The following is a 16,535-nucleotide window of genomic DNA, read 5'->3' as shown; positions in this document are numbered from 1 at the left end:
TACAATGTATAAAAAGAATTGTGCACCCTGATCAAATAGGATTTATTCCAGAGATGCAAGAGTAGTTCAACATTTGAAAATTAATTAATATTATCTGCCATATTAACAGGTTAGAAAAGAAAACTCACATGATTATATCAAGCAATGTAGAAAAATCATTTGACAAAATTTCAACATCTTTTCATGATAAAAACTCTAGAAGAAGAAAAAGAGGGAGACTTCCTCCACTTCATAAAGAGCATCTAAAATACCTATCACTAACATGATGCTTAGTGAGACTGAATGTTTTTCCTCTAAGATCAGAAACAGGCAAGGATTCTGCTCACACCACTGATATTCAATATAGTGCTGGAAAGGAAATATAAAACTGTCCCTATTTGTCAATTACATTATTATTTACATAGATAATTCCAAGAAATCTACAAAAAATCCAAAGGCCTGATAAGTGAGTTCTGCAAGTTTTCAAGATAAAAAATAAACATTCAAAAATCAACTCTATTTCAATAAACTAGCAATGAACATGTAGACTCAGTGCAAAGAGGCTTTTCAACAAACGGTCCTGGAGAAATGTCCACAGGAAGAAAAAAAAAAAGGAACCTTGACCTAAATCTCACACTCTGTACAAAAATTAACTCAAAATGGATAGTAGATTTAATGTAAAACAGAAAACTATAAAATTTTAGAAAAAAATAGGAGAAAATGCTAAGGATCTACGTCTGGGCATAGAGTTCTTAACCTTTGACACCAAAAGCATGATCAGTGGAAGGAAAAATTAACAAATTGAATCACAAAATTAAAAGCTTTTGCTCTATAAGAGACTGTCAAGAAGGTGAGATGACAAGCTGCAGAGTGGGAGAAAATATTTACAAAACACATATCAGACAAAGGATGAGTGTCTAGAATATGTAAAGAACTCTCAAAATTCAACAGGAAAAAAAGCAAACAGTCTATTTAGAACACAGGGGAAATAAATGAAGAGACATTTCACTGAGGAAGATATACAGATGGCAAATTAGCACATCAAAAGAGGTTCAAAAGCATTAGCCATTAGAAAAATGCAAATTAACACCACAATAAGATGTCACTTCATACCTAACAGAATGGCTAAAATTAAAAATAATGACAACAACAAATGCTGGTGAGGATACCAATAAAATGAATCACTCACACATTGCTGGTGTAAATGTGGTACAAAGGAGTTTGTAGACCAAAAACCCTGAGAATGGCTGCTTCACGAAAAAATTATTTTCCTTGAAAAACAAAAGTATGTACACAGTTGTATTTCTCTGAAACTATTGCTTTTAAGTATATGGTCTCAATCATTTGTATTAATAGTAACTTTTAACCAAAGTAACTTTTATTTTACAAAAACTACAGGGTAAGTGATTGTGAACTGTATAATATATGACATTTTAGCAGACTAGCAAAGCTTATGAATACACACAACACAACTTTCTATAGCCACACACATCCTTTATAGGGCTTCTCAAAGTGGCAAAAATAAGCACATTCGTTAACAGACCCAAAGAAATACCCGCTTAGTGATCAATGTTTCCATTCCATGATTTAGAAAGATTGATAATTTCGGCATCCAATGAATATCTGGGAATTAATTATATAAGCCTAAAATTTTAAGTTACCTAAATAAATTATTTTCAATCTAACATACTATAAAATGTAACTTCTATTGAAAATCAGAATAATAATTCAATTTAGTTAAGCACAAATTTATATATTTTTAATCTTAAACATTAAGTGAAAGTAATGCTAGCTTATTTGATCAATAAGCCAGTATAAATTTAGGAAGATCATTCCCAACGAGAGTAAAATGTAGGCTTGCATTATCCTTAACAGTGATACATCAGAAAAGGCACAGCTGGATTTATTAAACCAAAATATTAAACTAGTTTTGTTTGCCAAAGGTTCATCTATATTCTGTGAGCTTGGCTTCTTAAAAAGTCACTTGTTAGTTTTGCTAAGAATACTTTTCTTTCCTTTTAGATTCTAGCACATTTAAAGTATTAGAAGTTTATTTTCTGGGAATTTTAGGAATATTTAATCCATGTAAGTGCTTATTTACCTCTATTAGCCAATCAGAACAAGATCCCTTAATTTAAGAGTTTTAACCTATTCAGTCAATAACACCCTAAGATGGGAAAACATTACACACTTACACAATGAAAAGTAAAGGTCTTTCTGAATTACAGACCTACATAGAGAGCACTTACAGTTTCAATTCTAAGATTTCAGCCACAAGTCAAGCAAAAATAAACACAATATCACAATATGTCTCTGGTCCAGCTATTAAAGAGCTATTCTTCCTGGTGGTCAGAAAATTCTTAATTGAGTTGAACTCGAAATAGATAAACAGACAAACAAAAGGCTAACAAGCCCAATACTCTTTTGTCTTTCACTCAGCAGGAAACAGATCTCTATAAAACACTACTGCTTTTTTTTCTCTAAATTTCAGTTTATTCATCTTTAGTCAAGGCATATCACAATTATAAGCTAAGTGTGAGGATGAAAAGACATCAGCATGCACCAGAGAGATAGAGAAAAAAAATGAATCAGAATCTTCATAGTCCTGGGGTATCAGTATCCTCTCCAAAGAGAATTTTCTGTAGGTAACTCTATTGCACAGAGATGGTAGAGGACAACTATTTATTAGTGTAAGGTCTGTCACATAAAATATTCTTACCTAATTGGAGTTCTCATTTATTTCTCCAACTCTTCTTCTCAGATGGCCCACAAAAGCTTTGTTTAAAGTATATAAATTTACAGACATTTATCTGAACTGTCATTATGTATGACACTTCTGGGCATCAGCCTAAATTCTCACAATGAAATTTCTGTTTTCCTAATGTGTAGTTTTGTAGTATGGGCATGTGAGAACAGCTATGAAAATTCAAGAGAATATCTGTGACATTTTTAGCAAATTACTACCTGAGAGTCTGCTCAAAGTTTGAAGTCTTGGTGTTTTAATAATTAGGTAATGGGGACTTCCCTGGTGACGCAGTAGTTAAGAATCTGCTTGCCAGACAGGAATAAAGACACATTCTCTACATCAAGATGTAGAGAATGGACTTGAGGACCCAGGGAGGGGGAAGGGTAAGCTAGGATGAAGTGAGAGAGTAGCATTGACATATATACACTACCAAATGTAAAATAGATAGCTGGTGGGAAGCAGCTGCATCGCATGGGGAGATCAGCTGGGTGCTTTGTGACCACCTACAGGTGTGGGATAGGGAGGGTGGGAGGGAGATGCAAGAGGGAAGGGATATGGGGAATATATGTATACTTATAGCTGATTCACTTTGTTATACAGCAGAAACTAACACAACATTGTAAAGCAAATATACTCCAATAAAGATGTTAAAAAAGGAAAAAAAAAGAAACCACCTGTCAATGCAGGGGACACGGGTTCGAGCCCTGGTCCAGGAAGATACCATGTGACGCGAAGCAACTAAGCCAGTGTGTCACAACTACTGAGCCTGCACTCTAGAACCTGAGAGCCACAACTACTGAGCCCGCATGCCACAACTACTGAAACCCGAGCCTAGAGCCCGTGCACCGCAACAAAGAGTAGCCCCCGCTCGCCCGCGCACAGCAACGAAGATCCAACGCAGCCAAAAATAAATAAAATTATTTTTAAAGTTGTATAAAAAAACTGGGTAACAATTATTTATAATTAGCTTATTAAATGTTAGCATTCAAATGCTTTTATTAAAATAACTTAATGAGATCTTATATGGTTTGTAGCCCTTGAATTTCAAGGAATTTAAAGAAAACACTAATTCTTTTAGGGAAATCACCAAATGGTCAGACTACAAAACCAAATCACCAGTCACTGCTGCCACTAATGGAAAATAATTGATCAGATACAAAAGAACCAAAACCAAAACAAAATTAATAGGGAAATTAAAAATAGAAAAGCAGCAAATCTGCTGCTTTGGATTCACCTCTGAGAGCCAAGAAAAGACAGACATGGACTTAAACTCCCCATGAGGTGCACTTTTTCATGGCAAAGTTTACCTGGTCCTGTTAGGGGAATCCACTGGGCATCTTGGTGGAAGACTTTCAAAACGGTCTAAAAATTTTTTTCAAAAAAGTAAAATTATGACGCTCATACATATATGAAAAAGAATGCATATTAAATGTATGTTTTATTTAACTAGTTAATGAGGAAATTAATGAGATGTTACAACCAGTTCAAAGGAGAAGTCAAAAAAGCACAAATTTATGAGAAGTAAAGGAATGTTGAAATGAATGTGCAAAGGAGGGAAAACCAGTTCCACAGTGGGGAAAGAAAGTCCGTTTACTCTCTGTGGAACAAGACAGCATTTGCATTGCTATAGGCAAGAATTATTTTGCATTTGTATCAGTTATTTGTGATTTAGAATTGTGAAATAACTGCTGCAGAATCAGAAAACCCGGAGGGTTGTCCTCTAGGCTTTAGACAAGTCATAGTTTTCATTGAAGCACATTTTTCCCTACACACCATTACCCCCAATTATTATAAATACTTCTCATTTGGACTATCATGTAGCTTCCTAACTGGATAATTTTTCTTTATTCTACAATAAGTGGAAGAACTAGAATTCAACTCAAGTCCATGCTGGTAACCACTGTAGTATATATTTTTGTCATTCTCCTGCATGTCTCTCTAGAATGGCTTTCTCTACTTTCTCTTGGTTTCTCTGCTCTTGATTAAGTACAATGCATTTGGTCTGCCCAGTTTCTACTTGACTATGCATTGCAGTATCTCATGGATTACTATCAGTGTTTCAATTCCAAATTCCTGGTGTTGGGAGATGGATTAGCCCAGTTTAGATCAGGTGCTCATCCCAGGTTCATTTGGTGTTAATAGGGGTCGGGGCCACTAGATACCAATACAGTTACCTAGGTCTACCTCTTGAGCAGGAGCCAGGATGGGAGGCAGGTTCTCTTAAAAAGAAGAGTTATAGATGCAAAACGTTGATTGGCATCTCCAGCATCTGTCTACAGCCTATTGGTGTCACAGAAAATTAATTTTTTTATTAAAAAATCTACTCATATTCCCATTCAAGCACTCTGATCCTTTTAATTTTCATTCATGGTTTAAATTTAATCAAAGGTCAGTTCTAAGCTCAATTGCACTGGAAATACATTCAGCTAAGTTGTATTTGAAGTATGTTTTTGTGAGAGCCGGAGGTTAATTTCACCCATTTGAAAATTAGATTCTTACCTCTTTAGGTAAGAATCATGAAAGGAGATATGAACTTAATATCTTATAAATTCTAAAAAATTCTTTCAGCTTTTGACTTCTCTCAAAATAGATGCTCTTCACAAGTGCTGAACTTAATCTTCTGTCCATAGTAAATGCCCCAGAGTGTATGTAAGTGGGGAAATCCTGTGACTTGGTTACCAGTCAGGAGACCCACTGAGTTGCATTCTTAAAATAGCACAACTTTTGGTTCTGCCCTCAGAAGATGGACTACTTCAGAGCCTAGCTAGAGGAAGGAAGTAGAGATTTTGTAAGTCTCACATTCAGACATAAAAGAGAAGGATGGAAGTCAAAGGAGGCATCACCCATTTACTTACTATTTTGTAACAGAATCAGGAATTTAAGGGCAGTGACCTTGACTTTGTAACAAGTTTGTAAGACTCTGTAACCTTTGCAGGCCACTCCTACTTGTCACTTTTGTCACTCCTTTTGGTGAGCACTTAAAATCTAAGTTCCTTTACCATTGAATTTTCTTCTTCTACAGTTCTTACAGTATTTTGAATTGATGTACCATGATATTTGGAAATAGATCGAATTTTAATTCTGGAGTTATAGTTAAATTCTTAATGAAGTAGTTATTTTCATGATGCTATAACTTCCTTTACAAAACTGGTAAATCTTATGCAACTTTGATTCCAACTCAATACCTTAAGGTGGAAATTGTGATTGTAATTGTATCTTCCAGCTGGTTGGCATTTTATTTACATATCGTGTTCATGCCCTCGTGGAAGCAGACACTAAGACAGGATCAGACATGCAAGAGATTGATTGGGGGAAATGCCTGTTAAGGATAAAGGGGGGAAGCAGAAGCGGGTAGGGGGTACCTTCAGAGATGAGAATATCCACTCCAAAATATGCCACTTTGGCATGAGGATTATTGTGAGCTGGAAGCAAATGAGAATCAACAGATGCAGAAAGAAGTCTTCCTGGAGCTAAAAGCAGAAACTTTTGAAAAATGAGGAATGCCATAACTCTCCCCTCCCAGGGATGTTTCATAGCTATGAGGAAAATAGAAGGTTGGCACCCAGATGGATCTGCACAAACCTTGCTCCATTCCTTTCCCCCATATATTTACCTTCCCACAGTTTACACCCTTTGAAAGCCTAAAACCTTGTCCTTTGCCTTGCCACTTCTCTACAAATTTATTGCTCTTTTGTGAAGACGCTATAGAAGCCTAAGTTCTAACCACCCCTTGAATCACTCTTCTTTGAGGTTTCTCTTGCATTATGTGCACTACACATCAATCAATTGTTTGGTTTTCTCTTGTTAATCTTTTGTCAGTCTAATTTTGCAGGGCTTCAGCCAGAGAACCTAGGATGGTAGAAGGAAAAAACATTTTTTTCTTCCCTACCATTGCCACAAACATATATGATATGTTTTGGAAAGAGAAAGATGTACTTTTATTTTATTACTTACTTATTTTTTAGTTTTTTAAATTTTTGGCTGCGTTGGGTCTTCGTTGCTGCACGCAGCCTTTCTCTAGTTGTGGCAAGCGGGGGCTACTCTTCGTTGCGGTGCGTGGGCTTCTCATTGCGGTGGCTCCTCTTGTTGCGGAGCACGGGCTCTAGACGCACAGGCTTCAGTAGTTGTGGCACATGGGCTCGGTAGTTGTGGCTTGCGGGTTCTAGAGCACAGGCTCAGTAGTTGTGGCACATGGGCTTAGTTGCTCCGCGGCACGTGGGATCTTCCCCGACCAGGGATCGAACCAGTGACCCCTGCATTGGCAGGCAGATTCTTAACCACTGCACTACCAGGGAAGGCCCAGATGTACTTTGAATAAATTCATCTTCTAATTTTACCTAACTAATTTCAAATGATTGTATAGACACATATGTACACATGCATACATATATACACACACACAAATACACACTACACAATCTTCAGGGTAGAAAAATAAGACGTAAACTTATTATTGGACCCTTAGTTTGGACTTACGAAGATCTCAGCCACTCAGTGGAAGATAAAATTTAGATGACAGAAGATTTGGACTTTGATGATGATGAAAACTAACGTTTATTTGTTAGTTACATGTATTGTGCCAGGTCCTAGTACAGGTGTTTTACATGTGTTAACTTATTTGGCCTTCACATTAGCTCTCGTGAAATTGGTAATATTTGTCCCCATTTTGCAGAAAGAGAAACAGACACAGAAGGTAAAGTGGTTTGCGCAGCACTGTACAGCCAATGTATGATACGGCAGATTAATTAGACCAAATTGCATTGGAGTAAAAGATGAAACCTATAGTTTGAGACTGGTAGCTTATTATGAGTGTGGAAATAAATGAAGACCACCCAAATGAGAACAAACGAAGTGACCCTCACTTGCTCTAGGCAGAGTAGAAAAACTTTATAATGGTATGCTCTGATTACAGATCGTGGGCATGGAAAAGCTAGATGTGGACTAACTAGAAGCGGGCCATCTTATGTACATGATTGGTTTGAAGAGCACATTTGGTTTTCTCTGGTTGGTCCTGAGTTTGAGGCAACAAATAGAGACGTTGGCAGTCACTGACCAAGTTCTGATAATTCTGGGCAGATTGCCGTGGAGGCTTTTGTGGTTTAGCTTCTCAGGCTGGTTGCTACACAGGTTGTGGGTCAGAGCTCCATTGTCATATATGATCAGTTTGTGTAGTCAGCCTCTCAAGAGGAAAAAGAAGTCATCCAGTTGATCTTAACTCCGTTAATAATAGTTTGCTTCTATCAGGATAATGCTGATAAAATGCTATTTAGGTTATCTCACTATATATGCATGCGATGAGGTTCTCCGCAGCAAAAAGTTAGATAAGTACTACATACAAGATGTACACATACACATATATAAACACAATTGCGGAAGAAGATTAATTCTAAAGAAAACCCAAAAGGTTAGTGCCTCCATTAGTTCCTATATTGCTGTTACTTGAGAAAGTCTTTTTTTTTCCTTTTTTTTTTGGCCGTGCCACGCGGCATGCGGGGATCTTAGTTCCCCGATCAGGTATAGAGCCCACTGCCCCCTGCAGTGGAAGCGCGGAGTCCTAACCACTGGACCGCCAGGGAATTCCAAGAAAGTATTTTAAAGTGTGTGATGATGACAGACTAAGAGCTGTTCTTTAACTACCATTCTCCAGTGCTTTCATTTTAGCTGGACACGTGGCCATGCTGAGTAAAGAAGACGTTTCCCATCCTCCCGTGCAACCATGTAAGTGAAGGATGAGTGCAATTTACTTGAGGAAGAAATGAACTTCTATTGTGCAAGCCGCTGTTATTTTGAGCCCCTGCTACACACCACTAAACCACATTCAATAATACAGTGTTTAATTTTTCTCCTGTGCACAATTCTGGCCTTGAGAATATGATTTTTTGTTGCTAATTGAGACCAAGAGAAAAAAGTTATTTAGAGACAGAGACTCAAAAATGGTTTTCTGCATGGAGCAGGTGCCCTTCAATGAAAAACAAAAGGACGTCATCAGGACACAAAATTGGTACTTCCCAAGTGCCCCCAAATCAGTTTCTTTCTAAAATTTCTGCTGTCTGTATAAATATCTACATGTTGTTTGTCCAGAAAAGGGTAAATGTTTGGCTAAAATGCATTTATAATTATAAGTTTTATCCATTCCCAGGGCGAGCCAGAGTTCTTCAGTATACTGAAATAAAGTTTTATGGATACTAAACAAAATAATAAATTATTTACTTTCTATTTCATATACGACTTTGTTTAAGTAAGGATTACTTTCCTAGGCTACGTAGGAGCTAAGCACATGCCTGGGAACCACCAAGTCTTGGAGGAGATTAAAAAAAAGAAAAATGGCTTATATTAGCGTGTGAGCTTGCCCGTGTCTGTGGCTTCTGTGGTCTTAGAGAGGGGAAAAAAGGGGTTTGGAATTTGGGACTATCCCTTGTCATTTCTTCAGTGAAAGATGGGAGGATGCTAAATGACTAGTATTAAAGAGGAAAACCTCTTTTTAGTTCCTCAACAAGGTATTACGAGCTCTGTTGTTAGGAATCTGGCAAAGGAATGGGCATCTGGAGCAAGCTCATGCCGCCCCGCTGGGAAGCAGAGCTCCAAGCAGGCTGTAGGGCCCATTGTCCCAGCTCCACACCACGTAATTAGAAAGAACTAATGCAATAGGATCTGTGTGCCCAGCTCTTTGGTGAGGGAAAAAGTCAAGCACAGGAATGAGGAGAAGGAATACACAGGTTCAGAAGAGTAATTCTCAAAGCCAGGCACATCCCCAGGGACATGTCAGCTCGGCTCCAAGGCAGATATCAAGAAAGGGACTAAATATTCCAATTAGAAAAAAAGATTGTCAGACTGGATAACGCAGCATAACTAGTCTAAATGCCACTTACAAGAGATACACTTTAAATGTAAGTATTCTCAAAGGTTCAAAGTAAAGAGACAGAAAAAGATAGTCCTTGCAAATACTAACCAAAAGAAAATGGGTATAGTTATAATAACAAGAAGCATTACTAGAAATAAAAAGGAGCACTTCCTAATGATAAAAGGGTCAATTTACCAAGAAAATATAAAAAGTCTAAGTTCGTATGCATCTAATGGCAAAGGCTCAAAATGTACAGAGCAAAATTTTACAAAGTTATAAGAAGAATTAGAGAAATCTACCATCAAGTGGGAAATTTCACATTCCTTTCTTAGAAACTGATACAACAAGGAGCTAAAAAAAAAAATCAGTATGGATAGATGTAAGATTGATATGATTAACAAACTTGACCTAATTAATATATGTAGAAAATTGCACCTACCAACTGTAGATACTCATTCTTTTCAAGAACAGATAGAACATTTGCCAAATTTGAGGCTATGCTGAGTCAGAAAGCAAGTGTTGACAAATTTCCAATATTTTAAATCAAAGTATTTTCTCTGACTATAGGGGGATTGAGCTAGAAATCAGTAACTAAAAAATTACTATAAGTCTCTCATGTTTGAATTGAATTTGGGTTTTTTTGTAATTTATAGAGATGAATAGTTAGATCATTGATTTTGGAATGTCATACCTTTACTACCATTTAGTTCAAATATTTTCTAATTTCCCTTTTGATTTTTCCAGTTGATTAATTTCCAAACATGAGAGACTTACAGTTCTTACTTTACCTCCCGGTAGGATTTCACACTTTCGACCACTCCCTTTTTCCTGAAATACTCTTCTTTCTTAAGACCACACACTTCTGGTTTCCGTCCTGCGTTACTACCTGTTCTTTCTCAGCCTCCCTTGCAGACTCCTTGTCCTCTGCTTGATCTCTACATGTTGAACTTAGTCATGAGACCAATTCTCTTCTCTAACTGCACATTCTCCCTGGGTGACCTCATCCATTTCCAGGACTCTATACATATCTATACTGTGAGGACTCCCGGACATATATCTTGATCCTTGCACTCTCTCTGAAATTTTTATCACATTCAACAGCCTATTTGTCTTTGCTTTGAGAATGTTTAGAACCCAGTCTCAGACTTAACATGGCAATACAGAACTTCGTCCCCAAACCTCAAGGGCATCTCATTTCATAAACGGCACACAATCTATCCAATTAATCACACCTAACGTCTATTCTGCCAAGACCTACTGTTGAATAGGTCTTGGATAAATACATCCTGGATTTTAAGGAATGTACTGCTGAGCATTAGCAAATACCGGGTTTCCTAAGTGCTTGGACTAACTTATAGGCAGCTCTGGAAGCCTCAGAATGCATATTTAGGTGTGTCTCCTGTCTTCCCCCATGTCGGCTAAATCCCAGACTCTGAGGCAGGGCTCGGGTGGGAATATAGCCAATATTTTATAATAACTATAAATGGAATATAACCTTCAAACATTATGAATCACTATGTTGCACACCATATTGTACACCAACTATGCTCCAATACAAAACAGACGTAAACAAAAGGCACCTGAGAGGCTTGAGTGGAGCCCTAAATAGAGCCGAGAGGAGTCAGGTGATCCCCAGCAGTGATCCAGGTGAGAAAAGATACAGGAGTAGATGAAGGCAGGAGCAGAAGAGAAGAGAATGGACTTAAGAAAGAGGGACATTTATTATATGGGGAGAGAAAAAAGACTGAGAGTTATAAAAATGTGTTAATAAGAATTCTTTACAATCAGAATATATCACAAAACATGCATTGATAAGTATGAGGGTGCCAGTAACACATTTCTCTTTCTGAGGAGGTCTCTCCCACCGCCCTGGCCATCAGTCTGACCAACCATGGGCTGCCCAGCCCCCTCTCCAACTTGTCTCCCTCTCCTCTCTTCTCCATCTTTCTCCAGCTACAAAAACAGGGAGTTAGAGCAGACTTGAACCACACATTCCTTAAAAGCTGAGTAAAACTATCTAACTAAAATATCACAGGAAATCATCAAAAGTTGTTCAATCTGCCCCATCCAATATGGGGATATGATTGTAAACTTTGCTAATAGTAACGAGAATTAAGTCAGTTCTGTCAACTGTTTGTTTGGTGAATTGGTCTGATTCCCTAAGATGTAGGGTGGAAACTTGGTGGTGGATGGCTGAAGGAGGTGGAGGGAAAGGTCATTAGAGTTCAAGGAGCTGAGAGAGGCTTGTGTTCTGTACGCACCGCTCAGGAGGATATTAAAGTCACCCAGAGCACTGAAAAAAAACGGGGAAGAGCAGACAGTGACCTATGGGGTGGAGTGGGGGTGAGGCAAGAGGCAGTGACCACTGAACGAGAAGGGGTGACCACGAGTCACTAGATTATAGCAACAAGGAGAGTGGTGTCTTAAGCTAAACTGTTAGGGATTTGGGAGGAGGAGGGAGCAGTGCCAGACAGGAAGGGAACCCACTTCCTGCTCCCAGGGCCGGGAAATAGTTCCACGTGGTCTCCTCAGGGGAGCCGACATTCCATCAAGGCAAATTGGGCATGAAGTGGAGATAAGGTTTTTCAGAGAACCAGAGGAAAGGCTTGGCAAAGGAAGAGGGTTGGGAGACGGTGGTAGCTGAAGGGATGATCATTTGGAGGTTGAAAAACTGGAGATGATAGTGACAGGAATTCGGAGAAGGTTGGGGAGACTGCGAATGAGAGGAGCCCTTAGGTGCGGTGACTGACACAGTGGTTGGAGTGGTGTTGGCAATGGGCAAAGAGAAGTCGGCAATGGGCGAAGAGGACAATTGTTTCCTCCTATTGTAAGCCTTTGAGGGATCATCTTAGCTCAGAAGGTTTCCATCTTTTCAACTGTAGAAGGAGGACAATCGAATGTTTGTAGCAGCGTTATTAATAACAGCCAAAGAGTGGAAACAATCCAAATGCCCATCAGCTGATGAATGGATAATTAAATGTGGTGCATCCCTGCAATGGAACATTATTCAGCTATAAAAAGGAATGAAGTGCTGATACGTGCTACAACATGGGTGAACCTTGTACACATTAAGCCAAGTGAAAGAAGAAATTCACAAAAGACCACACAGCATATTGTATGATTCCATTTATATTAAATGTCTAGAAAAGGGAAATCTACAGAGGCAAAATAGATTAGAGGTTGCCTAGGGCTGCAAGTAGGGTTGGGGAAATGGGTAGTGACCGCTAACAGGTAGGAAGTTTCTCTTTGGAGTGATGAAAATGTTCTAAGATAAATTGTGATGATGGTTGCACAACTCTGAATATACTAAAGACCACTGAGTTGTACACTTTAAATGTGAATTGTATGGTATGTGAATTATATCTCAATAAAAAAGGAGGGCAGTAACTCCTGTTCTAATTAAACAAAACATGGATGTGAGATTTCTTTGGAGACCAAAAAGCACAAAATACGTATGAGATCACTAAGGCAAGTGTACGGACACCTTCAATGAGGGTTGAAAGAAAAGGGCTAATATTTGGGGGATGGCCAGAACTGAGTAATTGAAGGTATAGCTTCAAGAAACTATTACAGTTGTAATTCTGTGAAAGAATAGTCATATAAGTTTATTTCACTTTTTGTCAGGACTTGCCTTGTAGATTCGGCTTTATGCACAAGGGGGCGATGTCCACCAAACAACAAAAGTTCATAGCTGCTGGGAATATGCATATATAATCTCAGAGAAAAAACAAAGTATAATTAAGAACAGGTGAAATTTATAAGTTGCATTAATACATATGAATTTGCTTATCGGTGCACATCTGGAAAAACAAATAATGTGAAAGGGATACTTTTTGTGTTTTGAACTATGTCATTGTATTATTTATTCAAAATATTATATAGAAAAAAGACTTCATAAGGAAGATTATTTTGTGCTCTTATTTATTTAATTTATTTTTTAATAAATTTATTTTATTTATTTATTTTTGGCTGCATTGGGTCTTCATTGCTGCGCACAGGCTTTCTCTAGTTGCGGCGAGCGGGGGCTAGTCTTCATTGCAGTGCATGGGCTTCTCGAGGTGGCTTCTCTTGTCACGGAGCACAGGCTCTAGGCACGTGGGCTTCAGTAGTTGTGGTATGCAGGCTCAGTAGTTGTGGCTCGCGGGCTCTAGAGTGAAGGTTCAGTAGTTGTGGTGCATGGGCTTAGTTTCTCTGTGGCATGTGGGATCTTCCTGGACCAGGGCTCGAACCTGTCCGTGTCCCCTGCATTGGCAGGTGGATTCTTAACCACTGTGCCACCAGGGAAGCCCTGTGCTCTTATTTAGATTAAAATATTAATTTGATAAAAGTGATGTGAAGAATATATGCAAATATATAGACATTATTTTAAATGTTTTTTAGAATGAGTGCCAATTCACACTAATAGCTTTTAAAAAACATGTTCTGATGAACACAAGGATTTCCTGTATATTATTTATTCTTACCATTCTGTTTTCTATTTCTTCTTCCTTCTTTCCTTCCTTTCTTCCTTCCTCCTTCCCTCCCTTCCCCTCTTTCCCCTTCTTTCTTTCTCTCTCTTTCCTTCTTTCTTTCCTTCTCCTTCTTTCTTTCTGTCTCTTTGTTTTTCTTTCTTTCTTTCTCCCTCTCTCTCTTTCCTTCATTCCTTCCTCTCTTCTTTTTCTCTTTCTTCTCTTTCTATAGGAAAGATCAATTATCTGTTCAATTATTTTTCAATTTTCTACTATCAAACTCTTCAATAGAAAGGTTGAAAGAATATTACAATAAGTACTCACTACCTTGACAATTATTAATATTTTGCTTTATTTAAATATGTTTCTCCACATATACATGTATTGTGAGAAATTTTTTCAGATTTTTTTTCAGATGCTCTAACCCTAAATATTTCAACATGCATTTATTTGCTGAAGGCTATTCAACTACAGTACCATAATACTGTTATTACACCTGAGAATATCGAGTAATTCTTCAATATCGTTTATTATCTAGTCCATTTACAATTTTCTATTTGTGCCTAAAATGTCTTATACAGCTTTTTCCCCCCAATCAAGGTTTACATATGGTATTGTGGTTGTTACGTGTTGGAGGACAGAGGGAACGAAAAGTACCCACCGAACTGAGAAGCCATCTTGAGACCAAAAAACTGAGGCAGGCAGCTCCATATAATCAATAGATCAGTTTATTATAGGGTAACTTCCTCACAGGGTGGGATTGGGCAGACAATGATCCAGAAGCATTCGCAGTTGCACTCTATACCGCCAAGAGGCCATTGTGCCATGGTGACAATTTTATAGTTAACCTAGGATAAAGAGGTAGGTGCTTGGAAAAAGGATGTACATTCCTAGTCAAGATGATTGAATGAGTAAGTAGTCTTGTGGGTGCCAGGAATACGTCAACAAAGGTCTTCATCATTGTTTAGGGACTAACAGAACACAGAGGCCGATATCACTGGTGAACAAAGATCCAAAAATCCTCAACAAAGTATTAGCAAACCGAATTCAACAGTATATATTAATATTTTATAGTAGAGGTTTTGCACATTCTATTTTAAATGTATTCCTAAGTATTTGATATTTTTGTTACTGTCATAATCTTCATCTTTAAAAAAAATTCACATTTGAGTTGTTTGCTGTGGGCCATAAAAATACAATTAATTTTTGCCTATTAACTTTGTCCCTAGAAATCTTTTATCTTTAGATTTGCTTGGATTTTCTACATGCACAATCATATCATTGTGAATAATAGCAGTTTTATTTATTTTGTCTAAATCTCCTACTTCTCACTGGCAGGGTCCCTCAGTACAGTAATGAATAGAAGTGGTAATAGTGGACATACCAGTCTTGTTTTAGGTCTCAAGAAGAAAGTTGTCAATATTTCACCATGAAGTGTGATGTTTGCTGACGGATTTTTAAAATAGATATTCTTGTCTTTGTAACACGTTTCTTTTTTTACTTCATGTTGATAAGAATTTTGTTTTTTAAACCATACATAGATGTTGAAATCTATCAACCAGTTTTCTGCATTAATTGAAATGACTGTGTAATATTTTCCCCTTTAATTTACTGATGTGGTGTATTACCTTGCATTCCTGAACTCCTATAGGATTCGCATGATTTCTTTCTTAAAAGTTTGGTAATATTTATTGGAGATTTTGTCTGAGCCCAGAATTCTCTTTGTAAAAAAAGGTTTTTAATTATAAAATTCATTTTAGTTGACATAGGACTATTCAAATTTTCTTTTCTCAGTTGTAGTAAGTTTTTTTTAATAGCCATTTGTTCATTTTATAAAATTTTCAAATTTATTTGCCTAAGGTTGTCCATAATATCTTTTTAATTATCATTTTAATGTCTGTAATATCTGTAGTGATATCCTGCTGTTTTAGTGCTAGTAGTTACATACAAACATAGGATTATACTATGTTTAGTTATATAGCCTTAATTTTTACACAGCAGTATATCTTGGAAAAACCATTCATGACGTTAAATGTACTTTTATTACAACAGTTAGGATGTTTTCCACTAGCAGAACCTACCTTTCAAGTAAAATCTTACACTTATCTTCCAATGTGGAAACAGAAAAAGTAGGGACACCCTAAGTAAAGGAAGGTGAAAGGGCATTGGACCTCCCAAACTTGGCCTCCCTTTTGTTTCAGAGGTCTCTCTTGTTAGAGGAACACACTTGAAAATTATTGTTCTATATTATAAATGGCTATATACATATGTATGCGCAATTTAATCAACCCTCCATTGTTGAATACACTTCCAACTCCTTGGAGATAAATTATTGTGCATACATTTGATTAATTCTTTAGGGTTAATTCCTTAAAATTCAGTTGCTTGGTTAATGGTTAAGTATAGTTTCAAGACATTAAAATTGTAATAATAAACTGCTCTTTAAAAAAAGTTGTACCACTAGACTGTGAATTATGGAGAACAAGACTGGGTCTATTCATCTCTGAATACTCAGCCTTGC

Source organism: Balaenoptera ricei, chromosome 5 (assembly GCF_028023285.1).
Source record: "Balaenoptera ricei isolate mBalRic1 chromosome 5, mBalRic1.hap2, whole genome shotgun sequence".
NCBI classification, from domain to species: domain Eukaryota; kingdom Metazoa; phylum Chordata; class Mammalia; order Artiodactyla; family Balaenopteridae; genus Balaenoptera; species Balaenoptera ricei.
Note: the sequence above shows the minus strand (reverse complement) of the source record.